Genomic DNA, 18,833 nt, shown 5'->3' on the forward strand with positions numbered 1-18,833 from the left:
TCCCTTATTTGTTGCTATCCATCTTACTCTAATACCATGTTAATATTATGCCAAAAAATAAAGATAAACAAAAATAAACAAAAATAAAGATGACTAAGATATAGAAAGATGCAACGATTTATCTTAGGAAAACCCTCCAACTTGAGGGGAAAAACCCATCCACACCCAAAAATATATCTATTTTATTATGTAATAGAGCTCCGAGTAGAATGCTTCAAACTAAATACAATACTCATCACACAAAGCAATGATATATATCTGAAATTGAGAGACTCTTCATATCATAACCAAAAGTCTCTTCATTTTCCAAATGTGTCTCTTCATACTCTAAGACGCATGCCTCTTCATATATCCAAATGCGAGTGTATGAAAGAGCACCATGCAAATAATTAGGATATCTCCTGCAGCTACTAACATCAACACATTTTACTAAAGATGTGTAGTGTCCCCTTTTTAGCATGACCATGAAGTGGATGGATTTATCCTATTATTTGGTCCTTGTAGGCTAATAATGGTGATATTACATGACCCTATCAAGGGATATGGCTCCGTTTGGTGGGACTTACTATTTGTAGTAAGTTGATGGTTCTAATGAACTTAAATGAGTTAGAGGAGTTGAATGATGCTCTCATTTTTTATTTTTGGCTTCTAGTTTGGGCTTCAATAATCTTGGAGGGAGCGTCTATTTTTGTTAAGGCACCCTGTCAAGTTCATTCATCGTCATTCATCGTCAAGATCACTCATGTGCTATCAGATTTCGATTTTGATGCTTCTTCAGTCATTTTCGCAAGACGAATGAATTATGATTATTATTTAATTAAATACACTAAGGTTGCTATTTTTGTTGGTATTGTATACTTGTCACCTTAGTGTCATAGCTCGTTGGAACTGGGTTGAAAAGTTTTAAATCTTGGGCACAAGAAACAATGACCGTGTGTGTCAAAATATAATGATATTGATGAAAAGGTCATTTTTGGAGCCAAAGGGAATTAATAAATTAAATTATTCAAATATGTGCCTAAGTATAAAGCAAAGGGCATTTAAATAAAAATTGTATTCAAGAAGACTCATGGGCATTGAGTGTGAAGGTGAAAATTTTGGAGTTAAAAACTTATAAATAAAATTGCCTTACAAGGATCGAACTATTCCATTATGTATTGTTTATTTGATGAAGTATGAATTCCAAGGATTTGTCGTTGACTTATAGAAAATGGTGAGTTTTCTTCAATGTCTTTCAGCACTTTGAGTTGGATCTTATGCCAATGAATAGTGTTTGTGCAATGGACACCCAGGAATGCCCAAAAGCTGAACCAAGGCTGAAATTATATTAATGCTAAGAATGCTGCAATCAATTACAAAGAGATGTATTCCAAAGGCCAAACTCTAAGGGAATGACATCTAGAATGTTACAACGGAGAATGAACATCCTCTATTGCCCAAAAAGGAGTGTGATTCACACATCCAAGCTCTTATCAAATGCAAGTCATAATCATCCGTTAAAATAATCCGATAATGAGCAATGAGACTTTCAGCCCTATTTATCCTTTTCTTCATCCTTCTGGAAGGAACTAAAACATTAATTAATTGCAAGAGCTAGAAGCTTCCTCCTTCCAATAATTAATGCGTTCTCTAGAAATTCCTCCCTGGCAATAATTAATTAAATCACAAGAGGCTTCCGTCCTTCCAATAATTAACACATACCCTAGAAGCTACTCCCTTGTAAATAATTAAATTAATTAAATACAAAGTCACCTTTAATTATTAATTGAATGACTTTATAAGAAATTAATTTAATTTCTTCTTATTCTCCACTTAGACTTTGGAGAACGTGAAGGCCAAAAGATGGGATCATTACAAATCCGCCCTCCTTGAAATTGCTTGTCCTCAAGCAATTAAGTAACATAATGAACTCCAACCTCCACCTGGATCCCAATTGAAGTAATATGTGATATCCATATGGAAGTTAAACCAATTGCAAACCCGCATCATCAGGACCAACCCCTGTAGCCTAGCATTCAAAACTTGTGCTGATGAAGTCAAAATGTCGCCATAAGGCAACTCCATAGAAGATCTATGAAACGTCTTCTTCCCTGTATCCATCCACATAATATATATTGGACTGGAATGCATATTATCACCATCATGCATTGAAAAAGATGTAGCTGCAGGTGAACCATATGTACTCATGCTAACTGAGTCAACAATAGGTGTTGCCGCATCGAAATATATGGACATAGGAACAACATTAACTGCTGCAACAGAAAACTGAACTGAATTTGTAGTTGATGAAAACTCATAATCATCAACATGTGTGGCTTCATTAGAAAATACATCAACCACTACATTTATACTATTAAACTCCTTATTGGATAGTTCAACTGACACATAAGTGGTTGCTGATATGATAGTATCCTTGCATTCTTCTAATACCACATCGATGGACTCCATATCACCAGCATCATAGCTAGGTGGCTCTATATGTGTCTCGATCCCACCTAAGGAAACAACTTCTTTCTGCACTGGAGCAACATACATATTGTCAATATTGATGCCCGTTTGTCTAGCCATAAGCTGCAACATCATATCCATTTGTCTATTCATTCGCCTGTTATGCTCCTCTAATGAACTCAGTAACCTAAGCATTGCATTTTCTTGATCTAGACTGGTATACATTTTGTTAAACTCTTTTCCCTTTATCTCGTTGTTCCAAATTCCCTATAAGAACTCCACAGGATGGCAGGACTAATAGCTCTGATACCACTATAATGGGCACCTACTAGTTATAACTTCGTGAAACACTTTGTAAGCAAGCTCTGATACCACTATGATGGACACCCAAGAATGCCCAAAAGCTGAACCAAAGCTGAAATTATATTAATGCTGCGAATGCTACAATCAATTACAAAGAGATGTATTCCAAAGGCCAAACCCTAAGGGAATGACGTCTAGAATGTTACAACAGAGAATGAACATCCTCTATTGCCCAAAAAGGAGTGTGATTCACACATCCAAGCTCTTATCAAATGCAAGTTATAATCATCTGGTACCATAATCCGATGATCAGCAATGAAACTTTCAGCCCTATTTATCATTTTCTTCATCCTTTTGGAAGGAACTAAAAAATTAATTAATTGCAAGAGCTAGAAGCTTCCTCCTTCCAATAATTAATGCATTCTCTAGAAATTCCTCCCTGGCAATAATTAATTAAATCACTGTCCTTCCAATAATTAATACATACCCTAGAAGCTACTCCCTTGTAATTAATAATTAAATTAATTAAATACAAAGTCACATTTTAATTTTTAATTGAATGACTTTATAAGAAATTAACTTAATTTCTTCTTATCCTCCACTTAGACTTTGGAGAACGTGAGAGCTAAAAGAAGGGATCATTACAGTTTGTTAACTGGTCATTGCTGAAAATCGATTCTGAGAATCTGTAAGGTGTTTTAATGAGGGTTGAGATTATATTATTGTTGGCAATTGGTGTTTAGAGGCCACTACATAGAGCAGGGCGATAATCTGCTATCACAGGCCGATTTTGTGGTTTCATTTCATTCTATACAAAGGTGGCCCCAAAGTAAAGGCAGTGAGGCTTCTACTCACAGATGCAATCAGTCATTAAGGGGGTGTTGGACATTTAGAGGGCTGCGAACAGCAATCTGGAAGCAGCGTTTATTACTTCTGCATCAACTATCAATTACATCTCTGCCACAATCAAGGACTTACATGCTTCTTCTCTTTGCCAGGTTCCTTGCATTTCAGATATTTAATAAATGTGCATTTCACACAGCTGCAATTCATTGTATATATTTACAAAATTATAAAAAAGAGTGAGGATTGCCATTGCATACAATCCAAAAAATCACAAACTTTCAAAAAGACAAGAAAAACAGTATTACTTCTACAGCATAGTCAGCCAACAGGGCCAATTACAAGATAAAAGTGGATCGGTGGATTCAGACACTACCTATAATCACCCAAAAATGGTCTAGTGAACTATAAGTCCCCTTTCCAGCATTTTTAATCTCTATGCTAGATTATATCTTATGCTTGATCAATTTTGCATAATTATTTTAATCATTTATCTTTGATCAAATCGTCAAATTATTTATTCAATTAAATCTTATGGTTGACCACCTTATCCTAAGTCTTTATTTAATTAGAAGGACATGCCCCCTTTTAATTAAATAAAATCCCCTTTATCCTATGTGTGCACATGAGAAAAGAATTTTCTAATTTAAAGGATAAAACTTTTTGTCTCCGCATTGAATGCGCACTTTCCAAGGTAATGGAATCTCTTTTGCCTTTTATTCTCCTCCGCACATCTTTTGTCCTGTAACCACTTGATTTCCATCATACTTGTCTCCTTGGTTTGGAATTAGTCTTTGTCTAGGCCTAGGGGGCACAAACTGTATCATCTTTAGTCTCTACGTTGCGCTGGTGTTTCTTGGCATCACCTCAAACAGTGTTTCTCAACACTTTCCTTGACACCTAGTGTCTTGAGTATAAACTTTGTCAATAGCCTAGGATTGTGCAATATTTCTCACCTATAAGCATGAGTCCTAGCGAGTCAGTGATTATCTTTTCCTTTTTACACAACGCTTAAACTAAAACGATTGAGACATGTTACGACTTATTTTTTCTTCGTGTGTTGATGATTTTCGTTGAGTGTTCCCTCCTTAGTCTCTCCAAGATGTCGCTTGGACTAGAGGACTAGGGGCATGGGGCATGTTTCCTTTGACTTCTATATGCAAGTGTAGATTCAATGATCTTCAGTGTCTCTTACTTTGACCCCTTGGCCACTTAGGAGAATCGAAGCTATGTCCTTGTCTGTTACATTGTATTTGCTTTGCAAGACCGTGCTTATGGCCATCTTGACATTTTGTGTCTTGATGCAAGCATAATCTTTCTATATTAAACCTAGGGAACCTAACTGAATCGTCATTTTGACCTCTATGTCTTTGATGCATAAGTTAGATTCCCACATCCTATCTGATATAAATCATATTCATATCCTCATAGTTTGCAATAGTGGTGGTTATATGATCTACAGATGTCCCTTAATAAGGCTCAATGATAAAAACTAGGACCTCCCTAATTGATTATGGCAACTTGCACTTTGCATTTCATGATAGTTTGCATTTTAGAGTTTCATTCTAGAATACATTTCGAGCTAGGAGAGAGTCCACTTTTTGGACGCGTCATCAACTGCACTCGTTCATCTTTTCTTCTATCCCTCGATCATATCTTCATCATCTCTTAGTATTTCATCTCTTTTCTTCTATCCTTTCATCAAGGAGTCATAGCATCATCCTATCTAAGCTATCCCTTTTGGACCCCTTATATAGCATTTTGACCTAATTTTTCAAAGTTTCGTATTTTTTGCAAAAATTGCACCCTAACCTAAATTCATTGTCCTGGATCCATTTTCGGGATCGAAATCCGATTTCATCTTGACCACCAAATTTGTGTTTTATATTTATTTTATTCTCTGCGCAAATGGCAAACCCTTTCAAGGCAAAGCTTTTACGCCTTTTGAGGTTAACTTCATTTTCATCATTTCTACCTCTTCATCTTCTCCTCTTTACTATTTCATCGCATTTATTCTATTTTTTACATTATTCTCATGTCTCATCATTTCAGTCAACCTGGGGCACATTCTGAGTGCTTGGCAATGAAACTTGGTTTTATCTCTTTGAATCTCTTATCTATCATGATGGACCTTACCTTTTCTCGATTTGATCAAATCTATCCGGTTTCTGCATCTCCTTTACATCATTTCAATTTCAATTATGAGGGGGGAAGGATAACCTATCTGCAAATTGATTCTGCTATATCTATCTACTTTCTGCTTTGCTTGGGTCAAACTCTTGATCTAATCTATTTGCTCTTGGGCATATCAGTTCTCATCGCATCATATCAGTTTTGATATTGTCTTATCTTTCAATCTTTGTTTTGTGTTCAGTTTTTGCTTCAAAGTAAGCATTGGAATCTTGCTATCTTTGCTAGTAGACATTCGATCAAGTTCGGGGTTAGTTATCTCTCTATACTTTGTTTGATAAAGTTCGGAGTCAAATCTCTATCAATTATCTTGACATCATTATTCTTTGACTTAATGTGTTCTCATATTGCTCACACATTAGTCAAATAGGGGCAAATGTAATCAGCCAAAAATGATCTAGTAAACTATAAGCCCCCTTTCCAGGATTTTTAATCGCTATGCTAGACTATCTCTTATGTTCGATCAATTTTGCATAATTAATTAATCATTTATCTTTGATCAAATCATCATCTAATTATTTATTCAATTATATCGTATGGTTTGACCACCTTATCCAAAGTCTTTATTTAATTAGACAGGCATCCTCCCTTTTAATTAAATAAAATCCCTTTATCCCATGTGTGCACATGAAAAAAGAATTTCCTACTTTAAAAGAAAAAAAAATTGTATACACGTTGAACGTACACTTTCCAAGGCAATGGAATCTCTTTTGCTTCTTATTCTCCTCCACACATATTTTGCCTCTTAACCACATCCATTGATTTTGTCTCTTGAGAATCTTGCCCACCAAAGTCAAAATGAGGATTATCCTCCACCGTAGATTTTGTCTCTTAATCTCTAACCGTCTATTGCTCTTTAAAAGGAGGCTCTCTCCTCACTCTCTCATATCTCATGTTCATGCTATTGTTATGCTGCTATTTTGATTACTTGCATTCTTGAGCACTTGAGCACTCACTTGCACTTTGTTTACTTGCATATTACTTTACTTTACTGGCATCTGAGATTAGCAATTCCTTTATTGCAATTAGCTTAGAACACATAACTTAGTTAGGAGGTATTGTAATCTTGATCTTATTAGATTAGCTTACTTTCCTTGTTCTTGCATTGCATCATAGTGTAGTTTTGCACTCTCATTCTAGCTTGCATTGGCATTCACTTGAAGTTCTTGGATACTACTATTCTTGCTCTTATCTTTGAATCCTTCATTCTTAGGTGCACCTTGCAAGGGTCTCCTTTTGAGGTTCATTTGAGAGCCACCATGCATACTCTTTCAGATTCTTGCACATCATAGATAGGAAGCTATAAGCCGCCTCTTGAGAATTCCTCTTCATGGGTTCTCTCAAGTATAATAGTTTATAGAAGTGTGTCACATTTTTGGCATACAATACCCAATTGAATAGGAAATTGCTTAGCATCCTCTCAGACCCTGACATCAATTATGGTGGTCCAGTTTGGCAGGTCCATCACCCTCACATGCCCAAAACTATACAGAATCAGCTCACGATTAATTTGGAAGGCTTCAATTCAAATAGCAATCATACTTCATTGTTCTAATTGCTAGCTAAAATTTGGAGGAATAAATCAAGCAGTTCAGGTCTCATTTCGTGCATAGAAAATTCAGTTTTTCCAGCCTCAGATCCAGCTGCCAAGAAATATTAATTTTCTCAGCACTCCTACATTGCTTCATTGTCTGATACAATTTAGATGTATAGTCTAGAACTAAAAGATAAAATTTGATCTGCTATTCCATTCAATCAACATCACATACTTCATTATTTGTCATAGAGTTTTCCAGTATTTTCTTTATTTAAAGTTTGTAATTTGTACTCTTTGCAATCAATATTAAGGAAAAATACCAGAAAATTTTCAGAAATTCTCCAAAACATCAAAAGAATCAGAGTTTAACAAAAACCAAATAACAATCTCCTAATTCACTGTCAAAATACCTTTCTGATAAAAACACCAGCATTTGATTTCAATGAACAACACCGGCATTGACAGTAGACACCTAGTCATGATCTTTCAAATTCTACGGTAAATCCAAAAGGGGGCATTACAATGATCCTGGAATCGTATTGAGGTTTATCCAAGATCAATCAATTATTGAGTAGGCATTGCTAAAAATAAGCAAGCTTTGGAGAGGGCAAACTATAATGTCCCAATTTTCAGTCATTCCAACATCTCTAAAAGCTTAATCTTCCTTGGAGAGCACCAGCCTTTTCAGAATGGAATTCACTTGATGATGTTGCATACAAGGGATTAAAATGAATACATTAATGATGTCTAGGGCCAGCTTTGTCATTCTAGGTGTGTTCCAAACTTCTTGGAGGAATATTCTATTTTTGGAAGGTATCAATTTTGATTATGTTGGATCACTAGTTCATGAGTGTATTGGTGCATTCAGAATTTACTTACAAACTATCTTTGTATTCTTTGCATCTTTGGGTGGATGTGTGGTAAATATTTTAGTAATTAAATAATTAAGCATTAAGTTGTAGATAAATAAAAATTAAAAGACAACCAACATTAATTATTCAATAAGATGAATTTCATGACTTAAGTGTCAGAAAAGTATAAAAATAACATTAAGTCATTTAATGGAAAAATAAATTATCATGTAATGTCCCCTATTGGGACTTTACTTGATTTACTCAAAAATTCCCTACTACAGTTTGAATTGTCATTAAAAATGAAAATTCAACTTAGTCTTTGTAATGGCCCCTATTACTGCCTGCCAATCCAATGACTAACATACATCACTATGCAGTAAAATCAAATCAAATTAAGAAACAATTGATAATTCATAATACATTTGACAACATACTTAAGCTCCAATTCCTTATGTCTCTCATAATAATCAACCCTAAAGAGGACAGGTAATTACTTTTCGTAGGGCTTTTCAACCAATCTACAAGTAGGCTCCCTCAAGGCTTCAGGACCCTGTCAATTCCACCTTGGGATTCACCTGCCTTGTAAGGAATTATTCCACCTCTCCATAACAAAACCAACCTATCCTCTTAAGGGGCAGTAGCAAATGATTAAGGATTGGGCAGAGTATACCAATATCTCGTGCGTGCGTGTATAACTGATATAATTTTGATTTTACTATTATTAACAAATATCAATGCTACAGCATATATATTAGACCACTTCCCTAACCCTAACAGAGGATGGTAGACTTATTGTGCTAGGGCACTTGCAAACAATCTACAAGCAAGCTCCCTCAAGATTTCAAGAACACGTATTCATAACCATCTCGAGATTTCTCCCTCAAGGCTTGAGAAATACATTTCCTTACCCCATCTTGTGAGGAATTACTCCCCCTGGGATTGCCAGAAAAGATGAACTTTTTATGCTAACACAGATACAAGAGCACAAAAGTATTGTTTGGACGGAGGGTCCCTTAGGCTGGACTGCCTGGGTCGACATTCACTATGATGTTCTCAGCTAGATTGTTGTTCCTTCTTGCCTCTCTTTTTATGTACAGCTGATACTGTTCCGTCGTAGTGAGGCTTTGCCTCCTTTTGTACTCCCGTGATGAAACTCTGGTGACTCTTGATTCAGTTTTGATTCTCTTATATCTAATAGTAAAAAATCTCCTAAGCTTAGAAAGGCATTAGCAGAAGACTAAGAACTGCGCCATTAATTATACTGGTCTCTCATGTATTACAAATATATGTGCATATAAGTGGAGTTAAGTATGACTGTCATATAAATCTAAATTCCAGTATTATGCATATCATAGCTTGCAGACTCAGACTCATAGGGTACTCGGCAAGCCCAACATTTTCAACTCAACAAAAGCTTGAGGAAAACTCAACAAAAGCTCAGGGAAACTCAGCAACTTAGAATGTACTAAAAACTGAAACCTCTCACAGAAATATTTGTTTTGGTAAAGTTCAATTACAAAATGTATTAAACAAAAAATTGACACCTTGAAAGAGAAAATAAAAGGTTTTGTAGCAAAAAGAACATGTGAAAAACAAGTTTTAATCAAAAATTTACCTAGGTTGACATTTTTACCCATGTTTTCACTGCATCTATAATAGCTTGAGAGTTACACTTGTGAATACTCACCCAAAAAAAGAAACAGAGAGCACTTGGTAACTCAGGGAGTACTCGGAAAGTTTGCAAACTATGATGTATATATTCCAAGACCACAATTTATGTATTTGAGCCTATTGTGTATTCCATTTCCTATTTAATTCTCATATACCCCTTTTCTCAAATGAACATTCTGCCCTTTATATCTCGCAATATGAGTGAGAGGTAACACCTTTTTATTATCATATATGCCCTTTGGTAAGAAACACAACCTTTCACCATTAGCAATCTTGAAAGAGTGTGACTTTAATATTTATGGCCTTTGAAAGGGACACAAACTTTCACAATCAGATCTACACTTCTTATTTATATCAGGTTTGTACTTCTGATTCCTCTTTTTTTACTACGAAACAAACACTTCTTTCCCTATAGTTCCTTGATTCTCTTTGGATGCCCTTTTCTTAAGAATTCTTGACCCTTTTATATCTTCTCATATGAGGGAGTAGTCATGCCTTTTCATTACTTTACCCTTTGAAAGTGTCACAACCACTCATCCTAATTTGCTGTCTTTTAAAAATAATTATTTATTTAAATTTCCTCAAGTCACTTATTGTTTCCTCCCTACTCCACTAAGTTGATTGATTCAATCCTGTATACCTTTAATTCTCCAGTAGTCATAACTCTTTATTGCATGCCCTTCGACCATTCATTAAACTTAATTAAATTTATTTTTATAGTTATATTATATTTTATTTTTATTATTTTTTTATATTTTAGTTTTTTATTATTATTTATTAATAAATTATATTCTAAAAAGGGGACATTACAGTTCATTATGCCCAAGATTGCTTGTCCTCAAGCAATCACAAGCAAGCATGCTTATATAGTCATTCATAAGGCGAGACATCCTACACTTCTTTGCATATTCACTGTTATTGTCCTAACAAGTCTGTGAACAATACTTTACTCTCTTTTCATTACTTCGTACACTCTTATTAGAATTGGAGATTCCAAAAATACTTATTATTGCCATGTCATGAATCATTTTGGCTCTCTTCAAAATATACCGCCACATTATCATGATCGCTGCTGTATTAAATCACCACTTCTCACCCAAGAGCCAATCTTATCTTTGAAGAATTTGTCTTGATTGGTTTATGAGAATCAATGTCCTTTTTATTAATTTCATGATACATATAAAGTTTCATATCATTTGGGAATAGACATTTCAAACCTGCTGCTTCATTAAACAAAATGCACCACTCAAAGGAATATGTCAACTCATTCTTTGCAAATCATATTCATTAATAAATCGTACTTCTTCATTTTTAATCATGTTGTTTCATTTTTTACCACAACCTTAATAAATTGCACTAATAATTATTATTCCTTTAGTCATAGCTGGCACAATGTAATTACTGCTCATTTCTTACTTTATCTCTGCTGACTGAACCTTGACTTCATCACTGCTTTTATCCTTATTACACTTCTTAGTTGCCTTTTGGTTGCTTGACCATTGCCACTGTATTACTAACAGGTAATGATCGCTGCTAATAAATCATCATTAAATTGAGGTGCTTCCAATTTAAGACGGTGCATTTAGCCCCAATTTTAGCGAGAGTGTGGATCAATCCACACTCACGGTAAGGTAGAGAGAAGAAGAAGAGAAGAATCCACTCAATTGCAACGAGATAGAACATCACTTAGTCAGAGGAAATAAGCCCCCAAGACCAAAGATTCTAACTCCACATCCATGTAAAAGAGTGAAAAAGAAAAGCAAAAAGAAACAAAACCAAAAGGATAAAGACACAACAAGGGGTTAGTAGTAAAACAAACCAAAATCAACCAATGAAAGAGACCTCGCCCACTAATATCATATTTGGAAAACCATTACAAGAGCATAAGTGATGACATCAGAAATGCAAGAGCAACATCATTAACAACATAGCTTTAGGATCTATCTCTACTAGCATGAAAGCAAAAGAGAGAAGGGAGAGAGAAGTGATTACCTCGCCCAATAAAGTGGCCACCCTACTATGAATTACAGGAAGTGTTTCTTGTAAAAGATGGCATGGAATAGTCTAACGGGGTGGTAACCCGCTAGTCAACCCACCAAAGTTCCATCCATAGATCAACGTCCTTTGTATCACCATGACATGGCCCTATAAAAATGTGTTACCCATGTATGGAACTTAGCATGTTGTACTTGAATGCGTTACCTATATATGAGATTTTGCAAGCTTGTACATGTTACCCATATATACAATTTAGCATATATGTCTGGAATGTGTTACCTATGTATGGGGCTTGGCAAGCTTGCATGCGCTACACATATACGAGATTAGCATATATCTAGATGTGTTACCCATATATGAGATTTAGCAAGTTTGTCTATGTTACCCATGTATGAGATTTAGCATATGTGTTTGTGCAAAAGAGATGAAGTAACAATGCACAGATTTGAACTTAAAAAGCATTACAAGCGTCCAAGGCTAAGGTACTCTAAGCCATGCTCAAAATCCGTGTTTGCCACCCCATGGTTGTTCACAGAAACTATGTACAAGGAGGGTCTATGTATGCTTCCCTCATTATAATGTCTACATAATAGACATGAGAAGGAAGAGAAAGAGGATACCTACTTCACGCAACAAGGAGATATCCTTAAAGCAGCAATGTGGACTATATTCATAGTGAAAGACCTTAACTATTACAACCTAAGAACATAATCAATCATGAAAAGAATATATTGCTTATACAAAGAGGATCCTCAAAAGGGAGAAATCTTAATGACAAGACATCTACCTAAGAGGAGTGCTCGATTGAGATAGCATCTCTAAGAAAAAAAAGGGAAACAGAACAAGAACACACCTATTCAGCCCGTTGTAAATAGGTGGAATAGGGATCCTTGGTTGAAGGATGACAAAATTTAAACCAAAGCAAGGGAAAGTATATATAATGGACATAGCTTTACTTAATTAAGAAGAGGTGATGATATAGGACATACACTTCTTGCAAAAGAGAGAATCCATAGTGAAGACACAATCCTACATAAAAAAAAAGAATGCCACATAATAAACAAGTTCCACTTATGCCCAAGGAAAGTAGATCCTTAGAAAAAGAGATAAAGAATATACAAAGCTTCTTGCCGACAAGAAAAAGAAAATCTATGGTGGACTATATAACAAAATCTTGAAAGATATAAGGATGTGTCGTAAGAAAAAACGGATAGCCATGCACAAGACGCAAGCACCCCATATCTAATAAGAAGTATCATAAGAATGTGACACCATGGAGAAAATTAAAGCAAGAAACATCATAGGAAAATCAATTCCAAACAATGTAAGATGCTAGAAAAGATACCACATATGAAGTATGCTATTGATGATCCTTAAATGAGAAGCATTAAAATCCAAGGCATTTTGCTAGGCAAAAACACACGATCATCCATGTAACAAAGCAATACATACCCATAAATAAGAATGTTCCATAAAACAGTACAAATCTATAGAGAAATGAAATAAGCAGATGAAAGGATGCTACTATAACATCTAAAGAACATCTTACAAACATAAACAACATAGTGAAGAAAGAAATCAATACCCATGTAGTACAAAAGACGTAACCTATAGAGATAATGTATCCAAAGAAGGAAAGAAGAACATCATCATGCAATGAGGAAATACTATCAAGCAACATGCTAGAAAGAACACCAAATAGTAAGAAGACAGCCGGAGAGACAATTCCCAAGAGAGGAAATGGGTTCCAAAAAGATGGAAATGGAGGGACAACATACTCTTTCTCCCACATAAGATTTCATAAAAAATACCTATGCATAGGAGGAGGAAGAGACCCCTACAAGGAAAGAAAGGAGGAAGCCTTGCCCCCTAATCAAGGAACAAGGAGAGGAAACCTATTGGGAGATTGCAAATGCTCATTATGTAAAATACCAAGGAATCCAACCCAATAGGGGAGGACTAAGTGAAATTAAGAAGAAATTGTAACACCTCCCACATATAAGGGATAATTCCTAAAGAGGCTTTCTCCTTTACATACAAACGGAAAATGATACAATCAGCAAGCATGTGAGGATCATCATAGTGAAAAGGGCATAAAATTTTGAAAAGAGTCTCTTCAAGAGAAATGCTAAAAAAATGATTGAGCAACAACTTCTTGAATATAGACCTTTAAAGCCACATCTTGATGAGTATCCGGATAATCAAGATCAAGAGTAGGTAATGGAAGATGAAGAGGAGATCGCTTAGGAGGATGCACTACTTTCTTAGAAGGAGAATATCCTATACCATGTTTATAGTCCTTAGCATGGATATAAAGAGGGTTTTTAAGATCATGTTCATTAATACCAAGTCCTAAGCCCTTGTAACCTTGTTTAGTAATCATGTAATGTCCTCTAGTATAATTATTCTTCAAATCTTCAATAGGAGGAGACTTTTCACTGGACTCATGAGCAATGGTTGTGTAAGGTATAATAATAAGAGGAGAAATAAAAGGAGCTTTGCATTTCCCCTTAATATCATCATGAGTAGGAAGAGGACGAGAAGGTTCATCAACGAACTCTTTAACATCCTCATCATGAGCTAAGATTGAGGTTGAACATATGTTTGACAAGTGCTAGGAGATAAAGAAGGAGAAATAGGAATAGGAGGGTTATGCAAAGGATTAGGAGGGTCAGGAGGATGATTAGAGGATCATCAATTAAGATTCTCACATTATCCAAAGAAGAAATAAGCCAAACACATAATGACTTAACCATGAACTTGAAAGAAAGAAAATATTTATTTGTTATTCTCATAATAGCATAAGCAAGAAGAGCACGAAGAGACATAAACACTATGAAATGCATGAAACTTTCATATGCCTCATAAGTACTATAAAGAGATACAAGAAAGAGAATATTGAGAAAGATAGCCATAAACCATAAGAGCTTCATCATGCAAGATGTAAGCTAACCAAGAGCTCACAATAATCAAACTCCAATATCAAAAAAAAAATGTAGAAAGTTGTGTTCACCAATTATGGTGAACACCCAATGCAAAGAATTTAACTCTAATAAGAAAAGGGCACAAGTCAAGTTCACTAATTATGTATAGGGGGAAAATGGAACCAATCCACCCTAACACCTAATAAAGGGGGGAAACCAACATCCACCTCTTAAGATAGATTCAATTAACACAAAAGAAAGTGTCAATGCATAACCTAATGCAAAAGGATGAATCACTTGTATTCACTTACCTCTCACCTCCACCTTAAGAGGGTTTTAAGCAAGTAAATATACAATATACGGCTGAAAAAGAAGATGATAAAGTAAAGATGTTATGCCTTACAAGATACAAACCTGAAAATGGACTACTAAAAGACCTCCAAAAGAGTTGAATCCCAAAATCTAAGCTAAAAATAATAAGGTGGACAAAACCTAAAAATCGTTCAGCAATCTAGCAAGGTCAACTTTTGCGTGATGTCAACTTTCTCCTAAAGCAGGGGAAAAGTACATCCCTGATCAATTGTCTGATCTTGATTCCAATTTTGCAATTACGATGACAAAAAGGGTATCCAAAACTACAATTTGTTCACCTATCCAAGATTCGGAACCTGCAAAATAATGGGTTTTACTTGTTATTTGGGGAGGGTTTGCCTCAGTCAAACCCTAGTTTAGGAATTAACATTGAATTGAAATAGAAATGGAATGCTAGCAAGTAACAATGATAAAACTAAGAAGAAGCAATGTAAATCTCTAAACATGCTCTTGAATTATAATGTAATCAAGTATATAGATGCAATAGCCTTGACTCGACTTCAAAAACCTTAGGAAAGGAAATCAAAGTGAAACCAAAACCTTCATGAATGAATGTGCTTGAAATCCGCCTTAGGAATGAATATAGATGAATGTAGATCTTGAGAAGATGAATGTAGAAGATGAAAAAAAGGATCTTAAATGTATGAAGGCAGTTGTTGAGTGTTGAAAATGCTAGATCTTGCATAACCTCCTTCAATAGCTTGAACGCATGAATCCTTGATCTTCAATGGAGAAATTGCTTGAATACCTTGGATGCTTGAAGGATGCTTGAAAACTTGAGAGCTTAAACACTAGAGTGCATGAACGCTTGTATATGAGATGAGATATGCAAAATGGAGCAAATGGATGGGTCTATAAAGGGCTTGGAATCAACTTTCTCCCGTAGGCCGACCCACCTAAAAGTTAACACCACGGAACAATCCAAACACAGGACCCAGGAAACGTACCCAAAATGGGCCCAAGCAGGGACACACTACATCCCTCTATGGCCCTGATTGGGCAGGAACGCTCTACATCCATGCCAACTAGGACACAAAACCTTCGAGATTCCCTCGGGGTCCCGAAGCAGGTCCCAAATCCCAGGAATCAGGTGCAAAACTTGAGATATAGTTGTCATGGTGCAGAAAACAAATTCTAAGTGATTGGATGAAGGAAAGGGAGGACCTAGGTGGTTCGATCCTTCTACGAGCTTTATGCCATGAAAATAGGAGCTTTAAAAAGGATCTATTAGGTCCTACCTTGATTCCGCCTAAGAGAAAGGGGAAGAAGGGTGAGGAATGCAAATGAGTGAAAGAATCGCATTAAATGAGTGCTAAACCATCATTAAATTGAGGCACTTCCAATTTAAGATGGTACATTGAGTATACTAAAAATCTCATGTACTACGAATTTGTGGATGTCAGAAATAACTAATATAATTCTAATTTCACTATTATTAAATAATATAAAATGCTACTAATATATACATTAGACCACTTCCCTAACCCTGATGAAGAATGGTGGATAGAGTAGGTTAGGGCACTTGGAAACCACCTAAAAGAAAGCTCTCTCAAGGTTTCAAGAGCACATGTGCATACCCATTTTGAGACTTCTCCCTAAAGGCTTCATACATACATGTCTTTGCCCCATCTTGGGACTAACCCATCTTGTGAGGAATTACTCTGGCTCTCCCTACTGTCATGTCCCCTTTTCAAATAATTAAAAATAATAATCTTTGCTAAGGCAAGCAGGCCCAAAAAGGTGAAGTTTTGGAAAAGGGGGATAATCTTTGGAAGCTAATGGACTAATAAATGAAGATTATTATTAAAATATGTTTTATTAACCCCTCTTGGACGTGAGTTAGGGTCATGCCCTCTTTTAAGGGGTTTGGAGGCATTTTGGGCTAATTCCAGAACTTGATTTTTTGCTCATTTCTTTGTTGTTCTTCAGAGGCTGCCAAACCTGTGGAGAAGGAGACCCAAGAACGGGAGTTTGCAGGTTTCCAAGAAGGCTAAGGACGGGAGTTTGAAGCCATTTCATGTGCATGCTCATGCAGAGTTTGCCTTTGTGCTGAACAGTGCAGATTTGTGGGTTTTTCGGGTGTGTTCTTTGTATGAGTTTGGTGTTTTCAGTTGAGTATTTCATATCAATTTGGGTTGCTGCTGTATTTCAGACTTTAAGATGTTAAAATAGAGCTGAATATATGTATTGGGACGTGATTAAACTTCTGAGATAGATTATTAGTGTTTTTGTGGTGTTTCCAGGCATTTTTGTGTTAATTTCGGGAGCCCGATGAGCATAGTTTTTGTCCTACATTTGTGAACTGTTGTGTAAAGGCTATACAGATCTGGAAATGTCATTTCGTAGGCCGTTATGCTGCTGAAATTTCTATAAGAAATGTCCATTTTCAGATTTATTAATAATTTGTGAAGTTGTGAAATTTTTTTGGTACTATTTCGGACATACCCGATTTGGGTTTTATTGAGAAATTGGTGGATCTTTGTAATATTGGTTGTTTGATTTTAAAGATCTGATTTGAGGCTTGAAATATCATACAAAATCAGTAAAGGGACATTTCAGTGGTATCAGAGCTATGATCTTGCCAGCATGAGGGTTTGTAGAAGTTTGCATGTCAGTTTTGACAACTACCCAGATCTTGCATGTCATAATTTATGGTTGCATGTTGCTTCTAATCAGCTGCATGTCAAAATCTATGATTCCATGCTACTTCTAATCATTTGCATGTTAGTTCTTGGTGAATTTGGTGGTTGCATGTTGCTTCTAATCAGCTACATGTCAAAATCTATGGTTGCATGCTACTTCTAATCAATTGCATGTTAGTTCTTGGTGTTTGAAGAAGTTATAACCTATTGGGGTTACACTCTACTTTATTCAGAATGAACAAGTATAGTACAGAGTCTCAGAGAACACGATCTTGGACAATTGATATCCAGAGTCAGAACAATAGAAAGGATGGTTATTTAGACATTCGAGATAAACTTATGAAAATAAGCCATGACATGTCTGAACAGTTGGTTGAGCACCACCGTATGATGAATGACATGTTATCCTACCCAGCTAAGGTGGATAAGTTGACTGGATTTCTATTTGGCAGATTTTCTCACAAGGCAGATGACACAATTACCAAGAACTTACATGAGGAGTTTGAGAAACTAGCTTATAGCCAGGCAGAGGTCTCAGATTCTACTCTGCCACAGGAGGTAGTGGGTTTAGATGATGATTATGAGGATGTTGTTGTGCATGATGGTGAGATACCTGGTAGAGATGTGCAGACATTGAGCATTCATGACTTTGTTGAGAAAGAGTACCAGGCACAATTAGATGCTTCATCACACGAGGTTGAGGCAGGTAGTACTTCACATGATTTGTCCAGCCAGCTGAAGGTGAACAAAGATAGTATTGTGACTTCATTATCTCATCATGATAGGATGCGGAATATGATAGAGGATCACATTCAGATGATTCAGTTACAAGGTAGACATAAGGGAGTTTAGGCAAAGTCTCCTTGTGTGGACTTACAAGCGATTAGGGAAGGAATGGGAACCAGGAAGTTGAGTTATTTACATCTTCTATCAGATCGTGACCATCTTCTTAGCCTTGTCGAAGACTATTCAGATGCCTTGAGGAGGAAGGAGGAGGAAGTTGACTGGCTTTCTTACGAGCTTGAGGACACTCGAGCTTCTTTGGTGAATA

At 35.9% G+C, this 18,833-nt stretch overlaps 1 protein-coding gene across 5 annotated transcripts in view; it reads right to left on the reverse strand.

Moving 5' to 3' along the window:
- Window positions 1-18,833, reverse strand: part of ATH9 (ABC2 homolog 9) — a 229,610-nt gene that overhangs the window by 195,414 nt on the left and 15,363 nt on the right. The gene's annotated exons all lie outside the window — the stretch shown is intronic.

The sequence above is a fragment of the Cupressus sempervirens genome, chromosome 4 (genome assembly GCF_028749045.1).
Source record: "Cupressus sempervirens isolate cs-2001-9-10 chromosome 4, ASM2874904v1, whole genome shotgun sequence".
Classification (NCBI taxonomy): Eukaryota; Viridiplantae; Streptophyta; class Pinopsida; order Cupressales; family Cupressaceae; genus Cupressus; species Cupressus sempervirens.